Consider the following 17,136-nt stretch of genomic DNA (forward strand, 5'->3'; position numbering starts at 1 on the left):
CCTGTCTCTTCATCCTCGTTTTCTATCATTCCTCAACTTATTCCCTAAGTTCTATCTTTTTTTTTTAAGGAAGATTAGCCCTGAGCTAACATCCGCTGGCAATCCTCCTCTTTTTGCTGAGGAAGAGTGGCCCTGAGCTAACATCTGTGCTTGTCTTCCTCTGTATTTTTCATATGTAAGACGCCCACCACAGCATGTCTTGATAAGTGGTACTAGGTCCATCCCCGGGATGTGAACTGGCAAACCCCAGGCCACCAAAGTGGAGTGTGCAAACTTAACCGCTATAACATCAGGCAGGGCCCCCAAAGTTTTATCCTTAAGCAATGATTATGGTTCTCTGAATCTACCATACTCTCACCTTCCTGCACGTGCTTCCTACATGTGCTTTTCCCTCTGTCTAGAAGGGTCAACCTTTTCTCTACCCACCTCAGACCTTTTCCATTTGGCTAACTTTTAATGACTCTTCAAGGCTCAGTTCAGAAGTCTCCTTTGGCAAGTTTTTCTTGACCTCCCTGCAGGCTCCATTCAAAACTGAAAATGTGTGTTCTCTAAGTAACTGACACATACCTTCATCCAAACACTTATCGCGCCGTATTGTCCTTGCTCATTTTTACACGTCTCTTTTCTCCAGATTGTAAGTTCTGAAGAGCAGGAACTGAGTCTTTAATCTCTTTATCCTTAGTGTATAATGCAGCTCAGAACATAGTAAATGCTCAATGAATGTTAAATGAATAAATAAATGAACTCAAATTATTTCATTTAAGCCTCACAACTTCTTACAGGGTAAATATTACCCTAGTTTTATAGATGAGGAGGCTGAGATCTGCAGAGGTTAAATAACTTGTTCAGGATCACACACATATCAAGTCATGGAGCAACATGGGTCTGTCCAAACCTCGTGGAGATTTTGCATGAGCCAGTGAACTAATTTCTATCTACCGGCACTCTAAAACAACTTCTGGTGTAGAATGTTTTCCAGCCTGGTTAGGAGAGAGGGAGCGAAGAGTTCATATCAAGGAGCTTAGGGTCAAAGTTAGGCTGAATGAGGAAATCAGCAATAGATCCTAAGCCCAATGAAACAGATGAACTTTATGCTGGCCTCTATATAGTAGCAGAATTTCTATTAACGCCTGTAAAATCAACACCAGCCAACCAATCAGCTAGCATTCATTAAGCCACCATTATATTCTTGGCTCCCGAGAGAATATAAACTAGTATTGCCATTTCTTGATGAAGTTCATACTGTAATATCTTTCTTCCTCCTCTCCTCTCATTTCTGTTTCTCCCCCATAAGAAAGTAAACTTTTTCCTAGGTACCTCTCCCTACTAAGTTGGGGGAAATATGTTGGAGGCCCACTTGTCCACACATGTTTGATGACCAATTTTATTGATCACATGCCTTGTTTTAATGAAAGACAGAGTCACTGTCAAAGACATGTGCTTCTGCCTGAATACTGTGTGGTTCCTTTTGCACATTTCTGGGTTCACATTGCCCTTTCTCCTTGCATAAAGAAATCTGGTCTTGTCATCCTTCTTCTTTTCTACCACATGCTAGTCTGGCCTGAGGGACTGTCCCTACCTTGAGTTAGGAAGTCTAGGCCAGCTTAGGTCTAAGTTTTTGAGACAAATAGTATGTTCTTGCTTTCTTTCTCATTCCTTTTCTTCTGGCAATAGTGGATATGCTTCAAATGGGACTTTCCTCCTACTTAGTGGAAAGATTTGGGAGATAAAAGAGCAGAGAAGAAGAGGCCTTATTAAGCCTTTAAGTTAAGTGGCATTCCCTGTATTCATTTATTCACTCAAAAAATATTTATTAAACACCTTCTATGCACCAGGCACTTATCTGGTACTCTAGCACTAACATCCAGTAACAAACGAAAAAGACAAAAATCTCTGCTCTCATAGAGTATCCATTCTAGTTAGGAAGACAGAAAATGTTGGGACTAAGTAAATTATACAGTATGTTAGACAGAGGTAAATACTAAAGATAGAAAATAAAGCAAGATAGGAAGTATGAAATATTGCAGGGAAGGTGTTGAAATTTTAGGTGAGTAGCCAAGAAAGACCTCTGAGAGATTGAGGAATTAAGAGGGTGGATTAGAAGTTACTGAACTGAGTGAAGTGGAACTTTTCCCCCATTGTTTATGGGATACACATCCTCGTTCAGGACTCCAGAAAAGGAAGGGGTAGCTGGTAGACTTGAATCTGTAACCCTTGAGATTTCATCAGAAAGATAAATCAACATACATGTAAAGGGAATTTTCTATCATCTCAGTGAGAGTGCATACATTAAGGTCTGTTGAATTTTCAGTGAGGGACCATTTCTCAGTCCTTCCTATGGGATCAGGGAGGACTTTTTGTTATTCACTGCTGTCCTGAAGAAAGAATGAAATTTATGTTCACAGAGGAGGAGGAAAGGGATTGCAGGCAAGATGATGCTGTGAAAGAAGGAGAAAAGCATATGGTTGGGGCATAGTGAGAGGAAAAGAAGACTAATTTAATAGGAGGAGAGCTTCCAATGGAGAAGTAGAAGAGGTGAGATCCCAAAGTTGGCATAGGGTTACTGAGAGATGAAGCATATAAAATGGCTAACTCTAGAGGGTTTTGACTGCCAGGCCTACGTGACTTCTTTCCATTTCTACTTTGTTCACAAGGAAAGTCCTTGCATTAACAATCAATTGAAAGAACCCGAAGAGTGTAGGGCATCTATCACAGAGCACGGCACGTGGTGTGTGTCAGTGAGCACCATGAAAGGCTTCATTGAAGTGAATTGCTGGTTATCTAAGAAGAGATGTAGTAACATGTATAACTGTTGAATCCTTAATCATGTAGTTCATGTCTGCATGGAAATGTTAAACTGTTAGAGCTAGAAGGGTACTTCGAATATGTGTCTCCAACCCCTTATTTTACAAATGAGAAAACAGAGGGCCAGAAGTTTGAATGATTAGTGCAGCTTAGTTGATGGAGAAGATGGAGTTCTTCCAGATTGTTTTCCCAAAAGCTTCTTCTGAGGACTTTTTCCCCCAAACAGACAGTTCTGTCTCTCTCTCATACAGACAGTATGCTATCTTGGTGTAAATCAATATTCTTCAAATGGATGTTCCATGGAACCCTAGCCTCATGTGATCCACTATGAAAAACTGGTTCCTGTTAACTTGGGAGAGGCTATCCACTATATCATCATCTTGAAGAGGTTAAAATGCACATTAGAGAAATATAGACTCTAAAATTCCTATAGTAAAGGAAATTATTTAATTTTGCTGTAACGTTTCTCCAAATATATTTCACCATGATTTTTTTTTTTCACTAAGCACCTATAATCCTGTGGAGTTGTCCTAGGAACCATAAACAATCAGTCCTCAGCTCCAGTTGGCCTGTTATTAAAAGAGCCTATATGGCAAAAGAGGAAGGTGGATAAATCAGACAAGTTTCAGAGGAAAGTCTAAAATAATCAGGAAAATAAGATAGTCAAGGAGGGGCCGGCCTGGTAGCACAGCATTTAAGTTTGCAAGTTCCACTTCAGTGGCTTGGGGTTCGCCAGTTCAGATCCCGGGTATGAACCTATGCACTGCTTGTCAAGCTATACTGTGGCAGGTGTCCCACATATAAAATAGAGGAACACGGGCACGGATGTTAGCTCAGGGCTAATATTCCTCAGCAAAAAGAGGAGGATTGGCAGCAGATGTTAGCTCAGGTCTAATCTTCCTCAAAAAAAGAAAAAAAGTCAGGGAAAAGCCAGTGCTCCTCCTTCTGTCTTCTCTGCCTGCCTTCCTGCCTTCATTCCTTCCTTCAAAAAATAACTCTTGAGTGTCCACTGTATGCAAACCATTGTACTACAGGCTTTGCATATATTATCTTGCTTGTTCCTAACAACCCCCTGGCTAGGTCAGTAATAGCCCTTCCAAATGAGGAAACTGGGAAGCTGAGTTCAGAGACAGTAGGTAACTTGCCCAAGATCACACAATTAAATTAAGTTAGTGGCAGAGCCCAAATTCAAACCACTGTTAGCTAGTATTTTTGTCTGTTGTGTTATTCTTCTCTCTTTTTCTTCTCTCCCTTGTGATATCAACAGCACAAGGCATAAATGTTAAAACCAATATCCTAAGAAGTTAAGAGAGATACTGGACTCGCAAGGAAATTCAACAGTAAGGCTTCTACACCTCCTATGCCTCTTAGATATTTAATTTAGCATGTAGTTTAGTATTCCTTAACTAGCCACAAGATCCTCCAGGGCAGGGATTTGCTATCTGCATTGTGAAGTCCTCATTCCACACTGCCTAGGCATGCCTTTTACTTGGGAGGTGCAGATGATAAAGTCCACAAGTTTCATTGATCTCATAGCCCTTTGCAACTGGACCCTGCCTGTTGTCATAGGAGGTAACTGCAATAAGGTCTTCCATCAAAGGAGAAGCTGTTTTCTTTGTGGCAGTGAGAAGGAATTTGAAATTCTGGGAATCCTTATAGGAAATGACAGTCTTTTCCTTAAGCCTTTGACACCTGCAACCTGGTCTTCCAAGTACCTTAGTGTCATCTAATTGACTGCATTAAAGCTGGAGCTGGCTGTGCTGATCCAAAGATGGCAAATTCCACAGGCCTGGAAGGTTGTTTAGTTATTGATGTACATGCTTCTCTGTCTTACTGGATTATAGACTCTGGGAGGGTGAGGGCTACGTCTCACTCACCCCTGTCTTCCTCACAGCACTCAGCCGTGGTCCCAGCAAGGAATACGTTCTCAACTGTTTGTTGAGCTCTCTGAAGCCCTTGCTTTAGAAATTGAGTGTTGTGATGGACTAGATAGAGCTAAAGTTTATACTACTCTGTATATGCTCCCATGTAATTTGGCATGTCAAAATTTTGATACAGCCAATTTATTACTGTTCCAGTAATTTAACCAAGGCACTTGTAAAGTACAGTCCAACTCTGCCCAACAGCAGACAGGCCCAGCCAAGCCTAACCAATGAAATTGCAGCCTTTATAGGCCACATCAAAAAAACAGCCCCTAAGATATCTGAACCAATGCTCCTTGACTTGTCAAGCTCAAAGTCAGCCAGCTTCCAGCATTCTTTCATCCAACCCAAATCAACTGTATTGAAACAAAGCTGCAGGATTGTTACCCAGCAATAACCCCAAGTGTGGAACCTTGTTTGTCAGCTCCAGCCTCCTGCTCTGGGGGACTCCTGGTGGGAGGCTTATTATTGTGATCCTCAGAGCTTTTCCCTCAGTGGGGCAGTTCTTTTCTGGGGGACATTCGTTTCATTCCCCTTTTGAGTGTGTGAGAACCTCTCTCCAATGCTAGTCAGGCAGCCCCCTTCATTCTACTCTTTCCCTTTCTTTCCTCCTCTCTTCTCTTTCAGGGGTGAGGAGTAGGAACATTCTTCAACATGATGGCCGGGGATGGGGGCATGGAGCAAGGAACAAGCTACTTCAGTTCTTTAATTTTTACCTTCAAGACGATATTCCTTATAGTTTCATAACTGCCAGAAGTCATATTGCAACCCATATGTGGTAATAGCCCATCAATAATGCCAGTTAATGAGAAGGGAAGTGTGGAAAGGCAACATGGTATATTGGAGAGCAGTTGACCTTTGAGCTTTAGGGAGACCTAAGTTTAAATATGAGTTCTTTTGCTTACTGGTTGTGTGACCTTGGACAAAGTTACTTCAGTTCTCAAAAGCTCACACACTTAACTTTCTCCAAAGCTTGCTTTCCTCTTCCATGAAATAATGATAACAATTTTATTAATTTTTTATTGCTGCATAACAACTGACAAACTGGTGGCTTTAACAGCACATATTTATTGTCTCCCAGTTTCTGAGGGTGAGTCTAGGCACATCTTTAGCTAAGTCTTCCACTTAGAGTCTTACGAGGTTGCACTCAAAGGGTTGGCCATGCTGTGTTTTCATTGGAGGCTTGAGTGAGGAAGACTCCACTTCCAAGCTTATTATTCTTTGTTGGCAGAATTCATTTGCTTGTGGCTATTTGACTGAGGTTCTTACTGGATGTTGGCTAGAGGCTACCATAAGGTTTTAGAGGCCACACAGACCTTCCAGCCATGTGGTCCTCTCCATAGGCAGTTGACAACACTGCTCTTTGCTTTTTCAAGGCCAATAGGAAAGTCTCTTCCTCCAGTTTATTAAGAAGAAATCTTACACGTAACATAACCATGGGAGTGACAATCACATCACTTTTGCCATTAATATAACCTAATCAAAGGAGTGGCATCCTGTCACCTTTTCCATATTCTGTTGGTTAAAAATAAGTCACAGGGGAGAATACACAAGGTAGTAACTCAGTGGAGGTCACCTTAGGGCATATTTGCCACAATAATACCTACTAAATCCAGTTATAGTGAGGTTTCCATGAGATAATCTACGTAAAACATATGAAAGAGATGTCAGTTCTTTTCTTCCTGTTTAGGAGACACACTGAGGCAGATGTTCTGAGACTCTTAAGGAAGAGGAGGCAAAGACAGTGGACAGAGTCAGAGGAGGAGAAGCAGGTAATAAAGGAAGAACTCAGCAAAGTGAGGGCAGATGCTTCTGTTCATAAGCTGTCATTAGAAGCATTCCATAGATCTCTTGGGATCTTTTTTTATAATTTCAGGGAGAGGAACTTCTGGTCATTAACCTCATGATGGGCTGCTGTATCGGTTCTTGTTTTTGGTTCCTTGTAGCAGCTATCACAGTCTACTCTCTAGTTTGTTAGTGAGCAGTGTTTGATGGGTTAAAAAAAAACTTTCAGTGTGTTAAGGTGACTGACTAGAAGAATATAAATTTCTAAGGTGAAGTGATGCTTTCGAGTTTCTTCTAATCATTCCTTTCATATATGTCTTTCTCTGTACCCTTCCCCAGATTCCACAACTAGGTCTTTAGATTCTCCCCCTCTTTTTTGCCTGCTATATAAGCATTTATTTGTATAGAACTTGCTTTGCAGGAAAATTCAAAGGAATCAGAGAAATCATTACATTGGAGGGTAGAAATGTGAAGGAAGGTCAGAGAAGGGGGCTGTTGACATCATTCCACCTACCTGGAGGCTTAATCCAGTCTCAAGGGGGAAGAAAATGAAAAATTCGGGGCTGGGCAAAAAAAGAAGGAGGAGGAGGAGGAAGAGAAGGAAATTGTTTATTTCTGTGAAGAAATTAGTACCAAGAATTTGACTTTTTAAAAATGATGATTGTTTTCCAGACTTAGAGCCAAGTGTCTTTAGAAAACAGCGTTTATGTATTTCTTAAAGAAAATTATTTACATATCCCCAGTGTAAGAAAGTTTATCATTACCTCTGTCTCTAGGGGCTGAGTTCATGGTCATTCATCGTTCAAAAAGAGATGCTCCTCCATTGTGTGGTGAGGCATTTTAGTTGATTGCTGTTATAATTGATAGTATTTTCTTTTATAGCATATACCATACTGAATTTGAACAGTAAGTTAGGTGGCCAGGGGAGCATGCCAAATGGAGAGAATACAGAACTCTGTGGCCAGAAACACAAGTTCAAACCCCAACTCTGCCACAAGCAAGCTCCATGACCCTGGGCAGTCACTAAACCACTCTGGGCCTCAGTTTCCTCATTTTTCAAGTGAAAATTCTGAAATGGAATATTGGTTGCTAGTGATATCACAAGGAAATGACAAATGTCAGAGCACTTCACGTATAGCTAGCATTCAGATATTTGAGAATGCATGGAGAAGGAATACATAAGCAAATAAACATGCATTTTTGGGGAATAAATTCTAAACAATGTGCAGAACTACTCTAACCCTTCTGAAATGTGTTCCAAGTTATAATATTGTATATAAGTGTCATGGGAAAAGTTTAAAATCGGAGAATGCATGTAGTAATTTGCCACTGAGAATAATTAGGCCTTTAATCCAGAGAGAATCACAGCCTCTCAGATCTGGAAGGCACATTTGCGGTCATCTGATCAGAGCCCTTCATTTACTGACAAGGATAAGGTCTCGGCTGACAGAGGTTAGGTGACTCACCCAAGGTCATATGCTAAATGGCAGAGATGGAGCTAAAAGCCAGGACCTTGCCCTCCCCGCCCCCCCCAACACCCCCTCAGCAGAGCAGAGTGTACATACGAGTGATTCCCAGGGAGGAATGGTGAAAATAGGTACTGACTTTTATATTCAAAATAATGAGTTTTTTTAAAAGAAAGAAAGCTACATTTTGAGGAATGACTTTGATTATTTAATTTCACTTGTTTGGAACAACAGACTTGAAATGACAAAAATATCACAAATTTTATCTGAATGATCCCAGATTCTGAAGAGAAAGGCTTATATTTTCTAAACTGAGCTTCAATAAAGCAGCTGCACATGCATTACTTTTGACAAGTAAACACGTAAAAGTGGTGTTGCACAGGGCTCAGTCCTGGATCCACTTCGAGTTAAGACTGTCATCAATGACTTGGATGGCGGAACAGCATACTCATTAAGTTCATAGATGAGACTGAATTTAAAGTGGAGGCTAAAGCCTTGGGGGATGCAATTAGAATTGGAAATGACCTCAACAAATTGGACAAGTAATCACAAACTAACAGGATGAAGTTCAGTAAAGACAAGGGCAAAAGGAAGACGAGAACTCAGAGAAAATAAAGACAAGAAAAGTCTGAGACATGGAAATGGCAGGCCAGCATGAGGACTAACAAAAGATGTGTGGGTTACAGTGGACCTTAAAGTAAACATGATGCACTTATGTAGCAGGATCACCATTTACCACAATGCAAGTCAATGTATACATTTGGGGTCCTACATTATATGGAAAGGAGAATGATGATTCTGAAGTTTTACCTCCTACATGGTTCTCCTTATAGTAGGATTATGTCTACCAAAAGGTAACCTGGTGTAAGAGCTAGTGGTTAATATTGCTCAAAATTTTAAAAACTGCCAATTAAAGAAAAACTTCACTATCTTCTGGCTATCTGAGTAGGTAATGAGTGTGGTCCTTACGTGCTCATCCTACCAACTAGATAGGTTCCTTCTCAGTCACACATTTGATTCCTGGAGGTACATGGCAACCTGGCCATTCCTTGGCCCTAAGCTGTTCATTCTTGTAGATAGCTCAGAATGGTCCAGAAGTATTTAATATTGTCCTTATTACCATTCTTTAAAATCAGCATGTCACTGAGATGCTTGAGGGTTTTGTCTACATGCAACACTCTGTAATGTCTAATTATTTCCATGTAAAAGTGACTCAGAGTAGAGGAGCATAGACCATGAGGAGAATTCAGCCAAAGAGAAACCATGACATAGTGAGAGGGAATGAGCTGGATGCTGAGCCAGGACCAGAGACGACAGCCATGGGAGTAATAGAGAGAAGGTAGGATTAACAACAGCAGGACAAGAGACAAGACAGGAGTAAGTGTTTTGCCTATGATTTTTTAATGTCCTACTTCCCTGAAAAGGCCTGAACTGAATTTACACGGGTTATCTCATTGAATATTCAGACCTACACATAAGTATAGTTGATATCTACATTTTACAGACTGAGGGAAGAGGCAGGATAGTTGCTCATCAAAGGGCAAACTAGGTGGAAGAATTAACATCAGAACCAGGTTCGTGTGACTTCAACACCTGTTTTTCAACTCAACTACTTTGCTTCTAAAAATATAAAAGAGGAAGAGAAGGTGAAGAATAAGAGGTGGAGAATGTGGGAAAAAAAGAACATGGGAAATTTAAGAAGTAAAAGGGATGGAGAAAGATGAAAAGAGAAAAGGAGTAGAGGAAGGAGAAAAGGAAAGAGAAGAAGGAGCAAAGACAGGGAGAAATATATAAGAAACAGAGGGCGAAGAGGCTGCAGTACAATGAAGGAAGGGAAGTGTGAAGCACCTGCAGAGTTCTGAGTACTGATTGAGATATCTTTTTTCCAAGACATATTGTACTTTTCCAGTCTTCTTGGAGTACTGGGTCCTGTTGAGGACTTTAGAATTCATGAGTGTTAAAGAGAACCTGGTGAGTGTCTATTGGAAAACCAGAGAATGATTAAAAGGGCAGTAAATGGAACACGTGTGGGAAATGGGACATTGAACATTGAGAAGTGACCCATTGGTGGTCGTCAGGTATGAAAAAGTTACTAACATTGTGACTACTGAAAACTGCAGAATTTATCTGGAATAAGAGCAGACCTTCTCAATGTCTAGAACACTGACAGCTTTTACTGCCTCTCCCACTGCAGAATATTTTTAATTTTTATGATTTGTCCAAAGGCACTATCTGGCACTAGGGTCTGCTGCTGACTGTTTGCCACAGTCTGTGCATCAAGAAGCATTGTTCCTGAAATTTTGCTGGGACCTTTAGTAGAATAGGCATGATGAGAAACAGACCTCCTTCTCTGGAAAGAATATGGCTTTCGGGGAGACCACTGGGTTTGAATATTGACACTGCAACTTATTAGCTGAGTAGCCTTGGGCAAGTTCCTCAACTTTTCTGAACAACAGTTCTCTCCTCAGTAAAATGGAGAAAATATCATTTATGTCACTGGGTATATAGACCTTCCTCAGGAATTGGGATGTGGAAGGTATTCCATAAATCTTATCTTTTTTTTCCTTTTTCCTTCCCATGGGGTACAACAAAGGTGAAGAGAAGGCCTCATCTACACTATGGACTGTCCTTGTAGGGATGCCAAGAGTAGGGTAATGTCCTGTGTCCAGAAAATGCAGACCCATCCCCTGTCCACAGATAGGGGTAGGACGTGGCTTGCTGAGGTGACCATTTCTCTGGGTGATATGACTTACTAGAAGCTCCCTCCACCTCCATTTGCTAAGTGATTCTTCAGTGTTAAAGACTGACATCTGTGTTCTTACACTTGCCTTTTTAAGACAGAACCATTTTGAAATGAGAGTTCAAGTGCCCTTCTCTAGACAGAGGTGGACTCCTACACCTCTGGAGAGGTGTTTAATTGCAAGTTGAAAAGACCTTCTTGTATTTTTGACAGAGGGGCCAGATTGAAAACTACAAACCCCAGCTCTGACTCTCTTTGGAAGGCCTGGCTTTTCCCAAGCTATAACTTTCTGTGATCAGTGGTCAGTGCCCAGTGATTGCCTCTGCCAATAGCCTCCTTCTGCCTGCTGTGCACATCCATCCCTGTTCATTCAGCATGGATTTATGTATGCGTATGGACGTAGCTTGGCCTTGGTTTACTTCTTGCAGAAAAAAGTCACCAAGTTCAAAGTGCTTTAAATCTGTTATTATCATTTCCAGGTATCGTGGGATACCTTGGTCTAGTTTCTATATGAGAGTTTTTTTAGTTACCTTGTAAACCGTAGTGTAGAAAACAGTGTCAGGGGAGGTGTCGTTGTCTGAGAAGTTGTATCTTTTGTACTTAAAGCCATTGGAGATGGACTTTTGCTTAGTTCTTCAAGCAGAGATTGTTTGTCTCTTTGTTTTCTCTTACACTGTTTTTGGCTCAGGTCAAGGAATGTGTAACTTTCACCATCTGGGACAGTGAAAAGATGACAGCAGGTCTTTCTAAGAGTAGAAACCTTCTTTCCACTTCAGTGGGAAGCCTAATCTTGTGTCTTTTAAATCCCCTTTGCCAGTCAGACCTGCACGCTTATTTACAAGTCAGTGACATCATTTTGGTCTAGACTCTTAACCAAGCTCTGTTTGAGTTAGTGAAACAATTTACTAATGCAGCATAGACTTTATTTATTTGGTGCACAAAGCAGAAAGTACAGGGGAAAGAGTGGTGATGTATTTTGTGGACTATCTGAATAAGCTTCTTAGTATATACAGCTTCTATATATATATTAAGGATCTAATGTCCTGAGCAGGGAAGAAAACTAGTAAACCTTTTCATTACGGTCCTGTTTACACTTAGGTTATGAAGGATGATGATTTGTTAGCTTAGGTGAGGCCCTGTGTTGTGATTATCGTTATCATTTTGAGAAAATGCTGACTAAGCTGTGAACTATTTCTTACTGCAAATGCAAAATGTATGGAAATTCTGACATTTCCATTCACTGCTACATGCCAAAACTTTCCTGAAGACAGAGCATCTCATTTAGAAGACCTACTGATGTTTTTCTTAAGGAAATGTACACAGGTGCACAATTAATTTTCTCATTGTCCGTTTCTATACTCATATTTTTTAACCTGCTCAATATGGGCTATGAGTGTTATGACTAAAAATATACAAAGAGGACCAGTGAGCATAGTTATGAATGAAAGTTCTTCCTCCAGGTCTCAACTCAGACATCAGTTGTTCAGGGAAACTTTCCCCATCCCTCAAGTCTAAGTTAGCTCCTCTTCTCATATGTTACTCTGCCACCTCGCCTTTTTCTTGTTAGCTTTCAAAACACACTAATTTCTTGTCCATTGCCTGTATTTGCTCGATAAGGGCAAGATTATACTATCTAATCCCTTGACTTACAAAATCTTCTTCATGTGGATATCTCCCAAATTTATATCTCCAGTCTGGAACTCTCATCTGAACTCAGGCTCTTATGCCTACCTGCTTATTGACATTTCTCCTGGGATGTCTGATAGGCAACTCAAACTTAGCCTGTCCTAAATTAAACTCGATTTTCTCGGCAGGTCTGCTTCCCACCCTCCATGTTTTCCAGTGTAGCTCATATTTACTGAGAGCTTCCTGTATTCCAGACCCTGTTCCAAGTGCTTTACAGGCCTTAACTTATTTCATCTTCATAACAACCCTATGAGGCAGATATTATTAATAGTTTCATTTCACAGAGGATAAAACTGAGATATAGAAAGAAATACAGAGACAACTTGCCTGAAGTCACAGTGCTCATAAGGAGCAGATCTGGGCATCAATCTATGCTGCCTGGCATCCACGCCTGCATTGGCCTCAGCCTAATCACTGTTCTGGACAGGGTCTCAGTAAATGGCACCATCATTCACCCAGCTGCTCAGGCCCAAAACCTCAGAGTCATCTGTGATTCCTTTCTTTCTCTCCACCCAATATCAAATTCATCAGCAAATCGTGTCATCTCTGCCTTCCAAACATATCCTGAAATTAACCAACCCACACTCCCTCTGTTGCCACCATCACGGTCAAAGTCACCATTGTCTCCTCACTCACCTTCTGCATCTACTCTTGCTCCCCATAGTCAGTTCTCTACATAGCAGCCCAAGTGATCCTTTCAAAACATAACAGTACGTGTCAGTTTTTTGCTCAACACCCTGAAACAGCTTTCTCTCAAACACAGGTGATCCAGTGCCTCACTGTGTAGCATTTCTTCCCGACCCTGCCAGACTCATTTCCTGCCACTCTTCCCTTGGATTTCCCAGCTCCCACCATTCTAGCTGACTTGCTATTCCTTAAACACTCCAAGGGAGGTCCCGTTGCAAGATCTTTGCCCTTGCAGAGTCTTCTGCCTGAAGTCCTCCTCCTTCAAATATTCATGTGACTCTCACTACATTCAAGTCTCTGCTCTTTAGAGACAACTTCCGTGACCACTCTGTCTAAATTCCATCCCACACCATCCTCTTCCCCACATTTAATTTTCTTAATACCAGTTCTCTCTAACTGACATTGTGTTATATGTCTGCTTATTGTCTTATCCCTCACTAGGATGTAAACTTCTGGAAGGCAGGAACTAGTTTGTTTACCTCTATCCCCAGCACCTAGAAAAGTGCCTGTCTCCTGATAGGTGTATGATGATATTTACTGAATGAGTGAATGAATGAGTGGTTGGACTCAAGAGCAAAAACTTGTATTCTAATTACAGATATCAGTGCATGAAAGCTCTTCCTGAGCTTATGTTTCTACTCTAAAATGCCAGAGGTATAAAATACTTTTCCCAGCATAATTCATGGGAACTCAAACATATATTCATTTTCTCACTGCTAACTAACTGCCCAAATGAAGCAGAATTCCTTGCTTAAAGCAAGCAAATGGCTAGATTCAGGGCACCAAGTTATAGAGCCCAGGCTCACATATTTGCTAATCCTCCTGTGCTCACATTAAACCTTTTGATTACTACTTACATCTGTTGTTTCCAACAGACACTGTGTGTCTGTTGATTCCAGTTAGAAAATTATCTTTGCAGAAAAGCAGCAGGGGGGGTTGTAAGTCCAGATGTGTGCTGCTTTGCCATCTTCCTCTGCTCCTCCCAGTACCCTGAACTAATAAAATGGTGTTTGGGAAAGTGCTGGCAGGGTAGTGAGGGGGAGAAATGAGATAGGTATCTTTTCTTCACCCAGAGGGAGCTCTTAAAGAGGGTCTATTGATTTCCCCTCTTTGTAGAAAACAGGAAAAAATGCAAATGGCCCTCTTTCCATTTCCAATCCCTCTTTAGTACTACTGACTTTGTTTCACCATTCTACTCTTCTCAGTGTGAAGAGATTTTTTCCCTCATATTCCTCTACATCTATTTTTTTAAGTCTCCTTTTAGCTTTAACATCCCATCATATCCCAGAACAAACATTCATGCTGAGTAAAACATTCAGTGTCCTGTCTCACTGGACCCTCTCTTGGGCCAGGCACCTGAATGAAATCCATCACTTCCTGATAAGTGCCGACGCTCAAGTGGTTTTCATGCATTGGCATCAAGCAGTGAGTTATTGGTTAAGAGGAGGGTCAGAAAAAGGTCAAAGTAGCATCATTTGAAGGTCACTGCCCCTCTCTTGAGGGATTTTTCCATAGCATCCCAATAACACTCATCCCTGGAGTGGACTGTACTGCGTAGTGTTCCATAAAGCTCTAGGAAAAATCAAAGAAGTAGCCATGAGGATGGGATCTTCAGAAATTACAAAAGTAATGCAAGATAGTGGGAAAAATAAACAAGGCAGACATATATAAAGAAAAGTATTACTAATCTCCCCCCCAAGCTTCACACACCCCCTCAACCATGCTTAGAATGGCAGAGACTGGAGCTATTTACCAAAATTTGTTTGCTCTTTTCTCTGGACAAATGCAGACTCTATTTCCCAGCTTCTCTTACAGTTACGTGTGATCATATGCCTGACACCCAACCAGTGAAATGTGAGCAGAAGTGATGGGTGCCACTTCCAGGCTTGGCCCATAGAATCCTCCCACACAAGCTCAACCTTGCTCCTTTTGTCTCTGGCTAGCTGGAATGGAAACATCTCCATGAGGACCTTGAAAGCCTCATGTTGAAGACGGAGGAATCTCCTTTGGTCTGGGTCCTCAAATAACTGCATGGAGGAGCCCTGCCAACCTCAGTACATTTACATGAAATTTTATTGTGTTGGAATTATAATACATTTCACAGATTATTTGTTATAGCAAATAGCCTACCATAGCTAAGATATCAGATGTTAGAAGTTGTTTTTCAATATATATATTTCTTCTCCATTTGATTATAAGCTCCTTGAAAGCAGAATCTGTATCAGTGCCTTTTGTGCTCCCCGCAGGCCATCACACAGAGCCTGGCAAAGGACACGTGGTCAGCATCTAGTTGTTAGAGATTTTATTTCTACCTTTTATTCCAGAGTGAGTTAAAACATGAGTAGGAACGTGGCCACATCATGTGGGTTTTTCATTTTGCTTTGAAATCCATCTTAGGTGTGAAGGATCTGTTATGTATGTATAGCAGCTCAGAACTGACATGGTCAGCGAAGTGCGACACACAGTTTTTATTATCCATAAATGGATTATCTGCTGTGACCCAGCTCTTCCATCATTTCAGCACATCCCTCTTGTCAACAGCTGTGTGGTAGGCACTGAGAAGGGCCCTGAGCCAAGGGAGAGTGAGAAACAGGTCGGGGTGGGTTTGGGGGGGGGGTGCTTGTGTCACTGACTGGATATGAGTTGTGAATACATTCTGCAAGCAAATGAAATGTTGATTATCTTTTACTATTATATGCATCTTTCTTATTATCTATTATGAGATATAATCAAGAGTTGACAATAGGAATATTTAAATTAAGACCAGATAGGGTACTGAGTAAACCCCCATCATAGGCAAAAATGGAACTTTTTCAAAACAGGAATTTATCAGTTTGGCATCATATCTCTTTCAGGGAACAAAAGGCATTTTATTTCCACCAGCTGGCTGCAAGTCAGGCAGGTGACGCATGGTAAATATTAAAATCCTCATTGTAGATGGCGATAAGTTTTACCCTGTGGTCCTTGATTACTCCAAAGAATGTCCTCATGAACCTCTTACTACTGCTCTCTACCTCTAAAGACTTGTTGTTCAAAAATGATGGTCTAAACCAGTGGTTCTCAGACTTCAGCATGCATCAAGCTTGTTAAAACCAAGATTTCTGGGTTCCACCTCCACAGTTGCTAATTCAGTAGGTCTGGAATAAAGCCTGAACATTTGTATTTCTAACAAATTCACAATCGATGTGATGCTGATGCTGCTGGTGTGGGGACCACACTTTGAGCTGGTCTAAACCCCCTCAGCCTCACTCCATGTTAATGAGGGAATCTACCAATATGCACAAGTGTGACAACTTGACTAGGTGAAAGATCCCCAGCAGTGAGATCTCCCTTTCTCATAAAGCCCGATTGAAGCTCTGAATGAAGTATGGAGCTGCTCAGGGCGACTTAGTGAAATGCCATTGACCCACTCTCTCTCTCTTTTGCTTCTCCAAATTTATCCGTTCGTTTCCCTATTAGTAAAATGAAGAGGTCACCATAGATGAGTGGTCCTCAATCCTGCTGCCTGTTAGAATCACCTGCAGAGATTTTAAATAATACTTTTGTTTAGACTGTATCCTGCTTAGAGATTCCAGTATAATTGGTCTGGGATAGAGTTCAGGAATCAACATTTTAATTGCTTTACAGGTAATTTTGATATAGAGCCTGATTGAAAACCATTGATGTTCTCTAGATCACTTTGAGATCTAAGTGTCTATGTTTATGCCCTACTCCCATGGAATCCCACCTTGTCTGCTGTCCTTTCACCCTCTGCCCAGCCCCTAACCCTCAAGCTTCACTTGATGCTTTGCTCTGACCCTTCACTTACTTCTCTCTATACACATTGTATTCTATTTACTGTGGGGCACAAAGTCACTTCATACCTCATTAACTTCCTCTGCTTAATTAGGCAGAGGACAAGTCCCAGACATCTGCAGAATACATGGAAATTCACTGATAAAAACATAAACAACAAATTAGGAAGGCTTTTAGAACCCCCAGGAAATGTTAACTGTGGAAGCAGAGAAGGGACCCGTTCCTGGAAAGTGGCTTTGACTCATAAAGT

General features: G+C 41.1%; 1 protein-coding gene across 1 annotated transcript in view; it reads left to right on the forward strand.

The window, feature by feature from the left end:
• GRIN2B (glutamate ionotropic receptor NMDA type subunit 2B) overlaps nt 1-17,136 on the forward strand; it is a 400,440-nt gene that overhangs the window by 318,495 nt on the left and 64,809 nt on the right. The window lies entirely within an intron of this gene.

The sequence above is a fragment of the Equus quagga genome, chromosome 1, assembly GCF_021613505.1.
Source record: "Equus quagga isolate Etosha38 chromosome 1, UCLA_HA_Equagga_1.0, whole genome shotgun sequence".
Lineage (NCBI taxonomy): Eukaryota > Metazoa > Chordata > Mammalia > Perissodactyla > Equidae > Equus > Equus quagga.